General features: G+C 40.7%; 1 protein-coding gene across 3 annotated transcripts in view; it reads left to right on the top strand.

Annotated features, from left to right (window-relative positions):
* KIF6 (kinesin family member 6) overlaps positions 1-9,821 on the top strand; it is a 438,203-nt gene that overhangs the window by 417,819 nt on the left and 10,563 nt on the right. The gene's annotated exons all lie outside the window — the stretch shown is intronic.

Genomic DNA, 9,821 nt, shown 5'->3' with positions numbered 1-9,821 from the left:
GCAGCAGCCTCTTCAGGTTCAGGGTCTATGGGATCAGAGCACAGGCAGGGCCCTGCATGGGCTGATTTGCCCCAGGTCCCGCACCTTGCTCAGGTCAGTGCTGGCTGGGGTTCTTGGCTGGAGTGGGGCAGTGCTATTTCTGGGACTTAAACCCAGATGTTCCTGGCTAGAGGGTCTTTCCCTTCTGCTCAGAGTCAGATTGATCACCATATTTAGGGCCAGGAAATAATTTTACCCTATGGTCAGATTGGTAATGACTTGGGGGTTTGCCTTCCTCTGTAGCAGGCGTATGGCCCTCTTCCTTGGATCTCTCAAGTGTATTTTAACAATCTTTGCAGCAGCAGCACATTGGCCACCATTATCCCCCTGATTTATCTGTGGCAGATTAGGCTTTTATGCCTTGTGTTTGTGTTAGGATTGACTGTGTAGTTTTACTAATAGGTTAAACAATGGATTTGTGTAGGATAGTTTGAATAAGGATTATCCTCTCTTGGCAGGGGGTTGGACTAGATGATATCTGAAGGTCCCTTCCAGTCCTATGTTCCTGTGACTCTGTGTTATCAAGTAATATCATTGGGCATATGTAGAAACCAGCTAAGTACACACCTGAATTTACCAATCTTCATTGTTAAAGGGTAAACAAACAGAAGCGATTTATTTATCCCTAGTGGAGTTCCACCCTTCCTCTCAGCAGCTAAGCTTCCCTGCAAAGAATAGCTCTTTTTACTATGTTGCAAAGATATACTTCAGTGATGTTTATGATTACAACAGGTGTTCCATAAAATATAAATATTGTGTGATACACACAAAACTGGAATAACTTAGTCTGCAATATAATCTTGCAGCTGCTGACAGTTGCTGTCATTAAAATTTTAGCATGCACTGTATGCTAGTATTAATTTTATCATGGCATTTTCAGTTTTTAGAATGGGGAATGTTTCAATTACCACAGTAAATTGGATTAATGTAAGTGATAACTGTCCAGTTTCTCTTAGGAGAGTCGCTGCTCTCCCAGGAGAAACCATGAGTGTGCAGATGTGTTTTCCTCCACAGCAAAAATGGGTGCTCCAGAAGAAAAATAACTTGGGAACAATCACAGTTAATCCTCTCTTGGGTGAGATTCTCCTGGGAGAGCAAATGTCTGTACAACTTACCCCTCTGAGAAAAGCCATGGCACATTTCTCCAACATCCCAGGGTGCTTTGTGCCTGTTCCCAGGCTCCCCACCCCCAGGAGAACGTGTGTCACACAGGCTGGACTCTACTGCTGCAGCCAAACAGAGAGCAGAACACCCCCTTTACAATCCCACATTGCGCTGTAGGGAGACCCAGCCTGATTCAGCAGTCTGGGACAGCCAACCAGGACTGCCCTGTGCATTGCTGCCATCTGTTGCCAGAAAGACTGCATGCCATGAACTGTTGTTTCTTCTTGAAGGATTTTTTATTGTTTTCCAAAACTGACACACAGTGTAATTTCAATAGTTAGATTTATAGTCGTCTTCTCTTATTCTAAGTCTTATGCACTCTGTTAAGTTCCTTGCAGGGCACTGAGCACCAAGACAGCAGCAGTCATATCCTGTGGTGTTCTTTCTTTCTTATTTGTTCCTATCAAGAGAAGTAAAAGTACATGTGGGTTCCTTTTTAATTTTGTTTTAAAATTATCTTAAAATACTTGTTTATGGCTTCTGCACTGCTTATTATGATTAGTCAATGGCATGTCAAAGAAGTATGGTTTACATCTGGAACAGAACATAGTCAATTTTAGTGTGGTTCTTAGTTCCTGGATGAGTTAATTTCAGTCTTGGAGGGGCCCCTATATACAAACAAACTGTCTTGATAATAAATATTTCTATATGGTTCAAGGGGTGCATCTACACAAGATGCTACATCGTCATAGCAATGACCTACAGCAACGTAGCGTTGGCAGGCACAAACTGTGATGCCACAGCTATGTCGCAGTACTGATGTACTCCTTCACTTCAGTACATCGGTACAGCGATGTAGTGGCTAAAAATAGCCATGGAAGTACTAAAGGAAGAACTAAATGATGGCATAGTAACAACAGCGCCATAGTGACATGTGTAGATACGCCCAAGGAGTGGGAGTCACTAATTGTGGCCCTAGTCTGGGAGTTTTAGGTGGTCTTTACATGTCCTAAGCCTAGGTCATTGAACACCATAATGTTCAGGACTGTTGACTGATACAATATTTGGGTGGGGGGTTAGGGGATGAGGAGGGTCCAATGTAGCTGTGATTTTGTTTTCCCATATCTAATTTCACTTTTAGAATGGCCCTTTGAAGTTCACTGCTCTCCTTTTCTTCTCTTACTTTCATGGAGAGTAAGTCCTATTTTATATTAAGCTCTTTAAACTGGTTTAACACAAATATATTTCCAGTGTGATACATGGGGAATTAGAAATACAGATCTTGCTATTGTGAGAGTAAGCTGCAGGCTTAATATCCCACTGTGCTCAAGCATTAGGATTTTAGAGGAAAAGTTTCCAGTTTCTATACTATAAAATAGTAGAATGCTTATTTCCAAAGATTCCCTTCAACCAGAGGGACACAGAACTTTACCTATTAGTGGCCATTATCATGCAGAATGAGATGCTGGATATACTTTCCGCACTATTATACCGTCCAGGTACATAAATGACCTTTTGTTACAGAATTTGCCTAGAAACAGGCAGCATTTCCTACACACTGATACTTCCATCATTACCCATCAGGCAAATTGTTCATAAGAGTAGATACTGACATGGATTACAAACCATGTGATATTTTGGGTGAATCAGTATAAATAGGGAGCCGTTTCCAAAAGGAAATTTAGTTAGCAGATGTTTTGAATGGACATAAGATCTAAAACTTAGTAGGTTGCTTGTCAAAAATGTTCAGCCTATATCTTTGGAGTGAATAGATGCAAACACTGACTTCAAAAGTAAAAGTAATGGAATGACTTTCTTGGCACATTTTACACTGACATATTTATTCTAATAAAATCCCTTGGTCATCTGACCAATTTGATATTGCACAGTTTATGTAGAATGTTATTGTTTATGGCACACTTTCCTCCTTTTGCAAACATTTTAAAATAATTAAATGTGATAAAATTGATAACTCAAAAGAGGAGGTGGGTCATCCTTGGTAGGCTGGAAGGGACAAAATTAATCAAGTTTATGCCAAATATTTAAATAAAGCAGTGTTTTTGGTTCATAGCAACCCCACTAGAACTAGTCTGGGATATGAAAGGGTCAATCCTGCTAAGTGCTAAAAAGGTGGGATTTAGAATCTCACAGCATCGGGTGGTAAAGACCCCAAACCAAAGACTTGATCTTGCTTCCACTATAGCTGGCAAACTGTATTGATTTCACCTGAGGCAGGACTGGAGTTAGTATTTTGTGATTGTTAATATATGCCTTCCCCTTCCCCCACTTGCTTCACACACATGCGTGCACACACACACATGCACTGCATGTGCACGTGCACACACACATACACACACATGGCATTCTCAGTGGATTCTAAATGGGATTTGCCTTCCTCTAGGAAAGGTGATTTGTTAAACAGGTGGAACCAGTGCTACCTTAATAACATTAGCTTCTCTAATACATTTCAAATATCTGGAATTTATAGCTAATGTTTTGTTAATGTTTAACCAGAAACATTCCTTTAAAATAAAAAATGGTTTGCTCCTTCACTCTTGTGTCAAGGCTGTGCTCTGGTTAGCTCTGAATGCTTTATATCCTTCTCCAATCCCAAGCACTAAACTGAAATACTCAGAAAACATGAACAGAAAACAGATCTCAGACAGCTGCTGTAACTCTTGGTAGGGATGGATGGGCAACCTGCTAAGTGTGGAATCAACAACACCTGAAGATGTTAGAGGAGAAGCTGAATGTTAGAAGCATCACCAATATCTGTTTTAATTTTTTTCTGCTTTCATATGTGTTCTGTAATCTGTGATGGAGTGTAATGAAAAATCTCTGCATGCAAATAAGTAACAAAAATAACTATCCGCCTGGATAGAGGCTTCTAATAAGACCATTATAATGCACGTGAAGTAATACTGAGACACATTACCAACATTCTTTTGAAGATTCAGAGAGATTAACAAAAGTTTCTAAATTAAACTTATCTTCTCGTTTAAACAGTGCTCTTAGAAGCAGCAAATCCAGTCCATTTGGAGGAAATTAATTTAGTTACCATAGGGAAGAACTGTACAGGGGAAGAAAGAAAAGGGGGAAAGCCTGACCCATATCTCTATTTTTGACTGAAAAGGATCTATGAATCTTTGTGAATCTTGAGTGAAAGCTCTATGCTCTTTCTGTCACATTTCCCTAGAATTCTGTGAAGATTATAATGTGTTTGGGAAAACATACTTAATTTGTGAAATTTCACAGGGTTTAACATTGGCAACAATCTTTCTTGTATATGGCAGTATAGATCTGCAAGTCTGCCAAAAGAATTCCACAAAACTGAGGCCAATTTTGATTTTGTAACCAAATGTAAAAATGCTTAAATGTAAAGCAATTTGAATTTAGCTGCAAGTATGTTACCCATCTCTACAAAGAATGCCTTGCTCCCTATAACTCCAAGGTAGACCAGCAATTCACAAGATTTGAGAGCAGTAGCTTGGTCTGTCGTGGCTTCAGAGTTTGCCAAACCATCCAAGACCCTGAGGCGGCTATCAACAAAAGTAGAAAACATGTTGGAGTTGTCAGAAAGGAAGAGAGAGGTAGTTAGCTGTGTTATACTGAAGTGAAGTAAAAGGCAGAGTAGAGTTGCGCCTTATAGATTAATTCAAAGATGCATAAATTGTTGTAAGTAACAGTCTTCACAAGACGTTGACTGCACAGTAGCCAAAAAATATTGTGCGGTAGTGCATCACAGCAAACACAGCACTGATATGCACTGTGCAATATTATTAAGTTACTGCATAGTAGCATCACCTAAAAGATGTTCACTGGTGCTACTGCACAGTAACTCTGCTTACTGTGCGTTTATTTAGTACTTGCTAATACAGATAATGACTGTGCAGTAGCATCTCATGTAGACGTGCCTTATAAGATGAACTGCCCAAAAAGGAAGAGGTTTATACTTCTCCAATCTAATCCAAATAGGAATTCAGGTATCTTCAAAATGAAAATTTTCAAAAGCACCTTAATGAATAAAAGCCTAAGTGCCATATCCAGCTCAGTAAATTAGATGCCTAAATAGGATTTAGGCAGAAATTGGTTGCCTAAATCACAAACAAGTCCAAAATACCCCTACTTCTACAGCCCCAAAATTCATTAGATAAATACCTAATACCTAATGCAAAGATACTGAGTGCTTAAACTTGTTTTGTTGCACTTTATACTTAGACTGTGCTAAATCTAGTATGAAATGGAATAAGTGGAATTAAAGTTAGAGCACACTGTGAGCAGTCACACATTAAAGGATTATACCGTTTCTTGCCTGTACAGCTCTGACTTGCCACTAGAGGGCTGGTGAGTAGGGTCATGGCTGGGAGGCAGGGAGAGGAAGGGCTTCTGGGATGGGGAGGTGCTGGGAACAGTATCTCTTGGGATGCTGGAGGACTGCAAATTGCTCATTTTATCTCCATAGTGGACACCGAAGTTACCCTTAGATGAGCTAAGTAGCACAGCTCAGAACGGACCCTATCCTGAACTGGCATAACTTTGAGATGCTCAGAGGGCACTAAGCACAGGTTACGTTTTAACATGCAGGCACTCACGTTTTAAGTACCCTTAGAATGGTCAAAGTGTAAAGGGGTTTCCACACAGGTACTGAAGCACTGGTGAGCATCCACGTGCCTAGCTCATGAGTTACATTGTCATTCAGAAATGAAGCAAATAAGATGCTTTTAGGTATCTGGAAGAGTTCAATCTGGTAGACATGCAAACAAAAGGAAGAATGATTCTATAGCTTAGTGATCAAGGCACTCAATCAAGGGACAAAAATCAATAACTCTCCCAAGTCAGTCCTAACCACTAGGCTACAGGCAGGTTCCCTCTTGCCTCCTTTCCTTCTGGTCCCATTACTCTTGTATTCATGGCTGCACAATGAACCACCTTCAAAAGGAGGAGTGGAGAGTAGCCCCACTCAAACTATTAAATAGCCTCAACTTCAGGGTACTCTCTAACATTGTATTAGATGTAGCTTTGCCTCCCCATAGGCTAAAGAGGCCCCAAAGCAAAGGTCTCCCATTTCCAAGGGCACCCAATTTCTGCCTACAGTTATTATACACAAGGTCAGTGTCACCAATCCCTGCCCAGTTAGGCACTTGCCCTAGAAAGAGGTCTCTGTGTTCTTAATCCCAAGCGAACAGAGACTCCAAATATGCTGCCCTTAGTTGAGGCAGAATTTTGTACTTAATGTTTTCTGATTAGCTAGCTCAAGGGAGTTCCCTGGCCTCTGAAAATTCTTTTGGAGGCATCTAACTCTCCCCATTGACTATGAATGGAGACTGGGTCCCTAACCCTATTTCTTTGAACCATTTTCTTGATACCAGGCACCATATTTTAGGCATACCACATCTTTAATTGGAGTTGCCTAAGGGGCTAAACAGGATCTTGCCTTAAAGTCTCATTTAGAAAAGTGATTTAGGAATTTAGAAGCCTAATTGTCATTAAAGGTCAATGGAATGTATATTCATAAGTACCTCAAGTCACTTTTTAAAACAAGATTTACTTTTCTAAAACTCTCATGTGTTCTTGAAGATTTTACCCCAGATCTAAAGTTCTTTACTGAATTGATAGTTCTGGAGAAGTGTGAAACTTCTTTGTGTCTAGTTATCATTGTTGTCATTGCTGGCAGTCCTTTGATACAAGGATGATAGTCTTCCAGTACACAGGGAAGTCATCAGTGAGTCTGGGGGTGGCTGCAGAGGCCAATCCAAGATCTGCATGTTCAACTGCAGATATGGCATGCAGTTCCAGAAGGAAGGAATGGATCCTGATGATGTCAAGTCACAGCTCTTAACCTTTGTTTCACTTGCTTATTTACCTCCATAGTGAGACAACTGTGCACAAAATGGTCAATGCCTTGTACTTTACAGAGCCACTGGGGATGATTCACTGTTTGAGCCTTCCAAGTATCGATGTTAATATTGCTTTCATCGGATTGGCCTTCAAGGTGTACTTGAATCTCTTCTTTTGCCTACCTCTAAAGTGATTACCATTAGTGATCTGGACCTGTTTTGGGAGATAGTTGTCAGGCATCCATACAACAATCCTGTCCAACAGAGCTGATGTTGTATAAACATGGCTGGTGGTGTCTGCTTGAGCCAGAACACTAGAATTCATTCTACTGTCCTTCTGATTGATATGGAGGATTTTCTGAAGAATGCTTTCAAGGCTTTCAGGTGTTACCAATAAGCTGTCCAGCTTTCACATCCACCAAAACAACAGAGTAGGGATGGCAACAGCCTAGTAGACAAGAAATTTGGTTTGAGTCCTGATATTGTGATTATCAAAGACACAATATTGGAGACGTTCAAAGGCAGCACTGGCAGATTCTATTAAGTGTTGAGTATCATAATCTTTTTTACGTTATAAGAAAGGTGACTACTGAGATAGGGTAACTACTCAATACTGTCCAAGAACTGCCCTGTAATTGTAAAATGTAGTGAATCCCCTGGTTGGTTTGGAATAGCCTGCTAAAGTATCTTGGTTTTTGTGAAGTTGACAGTGAGTCCAAGTATTTCGTCTGCTTCACAGAAGACATCAGGAATGATGTGGAGCTCTACAGTTGATAGGACACACACAAGACAATCATCAGCATACTGAAGATGAGTAATGGAGGTGTTGGGTATCCTGAATTTCGAATGTGAGCAGTTGATGGTAAAGAGATTCCCATCCATGCAGTACAGATTTCCCTCGCTTTATGCTGTACATGCATTCCTAGAAAATGGCACATAACTCAAATTCGCATAAAGGGAACCCACTTTACAATGTAACAAATAGGGATATGTTCCAAGACCTCAACTGTGCTGACCGCCAGACCCATTGCTACCACTTTCACAAGACAATTTTGGTACTCACCAACAGCAGACAGTACACACAAGCACAAGGTACTATCATAATGGGGATGGAAACTACAGAAATACATGTCACAGACAATGAACGAGGAGCCCAGATCCACACAGGAGACTATATTTTGGTGCGTGTCACTCCCACAATGCACCACACAAAGCAGCTGACTGTGGGCTTCTACCACACCAAACACATAAAAGTGAATTTATCTCACATATAACAAATTTTTGGTATAAAAAGGGTCAACGCATAAGAGCGAATTTGCACATACAAAACCTGCATAAAGCAAGGGAAACCTGTACTAGATGCTGATTCAAGATGGAAGTCTATCAACAATGAGATATGGAATAGCTGCAATAAAGATGGTAAAAAGTATTGGTGCAATCATGTATCCTTCCTTGACTGCAGTTCTAATGTTGAAGGGGTCCACATTCGAGCCATTGCTCAGGACAGTGGCTGTCGTGCCATCATAAAGAAATTTGATGGTACCAAATTATGGTAGACATCCAGATATCACCAGGGCTTCTCTGTTGATTGAAGCAAAAGCCTTAGTCAGATCAATGAAGGTCATGTAAAGATCTGTAGTGATAAATGGCATGTCTCCTGCAGCTGTCTAGCAACAAAGAACATGTCGATTGTACCTCTAGGTGGTCTGAAACCACATGGGTAGGAATATCCAGAAATTGCGCTGGATGTGCACGGTACGATGACGTCTTTAATGTTGGAGTTCCCCCCCGTGCCACAGATTGGCAGGGGGCCCCATGACTCACCACCTATGCCTGATGGCTGAGAGGTGAAGACCACTGCGATTTTCACCTTCTGGCCATCAAGTATGGGTGGCAAGCAGTGAGCAGTGGAGCCCCTCTGCCAATCAGCAGCAGGGGGCACGCAGGGGAAACTCCAAGATTAAAGAAGCTGCCGCACTATGCACTTCCGGTGTGAATTCCAGAGATCCCTACACATTGGGACTCAAGTAGAATCTCCTTGGCAAAGGGAGTGAGTCTACTGAAGAGAATGTGGGTGGGGATCTTCCCAGCTATGAACAGAAGTACAATGCCACAGTAACTCGTGCAATCCAATCTATCTCCTTTCTTGAATACGGTTACAATTCTAGCATCTGTCAAGTCACTGGGAATCTGTTCTAGTCATGGCAGTACATCAATAATATGTGACTTATCACTTCTTTGAAGATCCCTGGAACATCCCTAGACACACTACCATGAGCTAATCAAGAACTATTAATTTGTTTCTATGTATGTATTTATTTGATTTCTATGCCTTCCTGTCCAAAAAGGCTCAGGATGGGTTACAGTATTAACATTAATTGTAAGCTGTATTGTATTTAATTTAAACTTACTGTCACCTCAGTTCAGTTAAGCAGGTGCAAATGATATGGCACTTTAGGGGTTAAGTAGAAAAGTTTAGCTCTAAATCCATGAGCTACTCATCTGAAAAAGACTTACACTCTTGGGCACAGTATATTCTGCAAAACTGAACCTGGCACAATGTAATATAGTAAAATATCAGTAATAAATTTCTTTCCTTTTTCAAACTCTCTGCCAGAAATATCAATTCATAAGCCAAAATGAATGAATTACTGTAAAGTTAGAAAAGAGCAAGAATACAACAATCCTGCCACCTAGTGGAAATATCCTGCTCTTCCATGTTGCTACATATGCCAAACCCAAGGGCAGAGGAGAGAGTCACTGAATTAGGGAAAATGTCATTCCATAACAGAAATCTACCCCTACCAACTGATAAATCCCTTGATAATGAAATCAAATGGC

Source organism: Alligator sinensis, unplaced genomic scaffold (assembly GCF_000455745.1).
Source record: "Alligator sinensis unplaced genomic scaffold, ASM45574v1 scaffold198_1, whole genome shotgun sequence".
NCBI classification, from domain to species: Eukaryota; Metazoa; Chordata; order Crocodylia; family Alligatoridae; genus Alligator; species Alligator sinensis.
The sequence above is the reverse complement of the archived record's forward strand: the minus strand, read 5'-3'. Positions and strand labels throughout refer to the sequence as shown.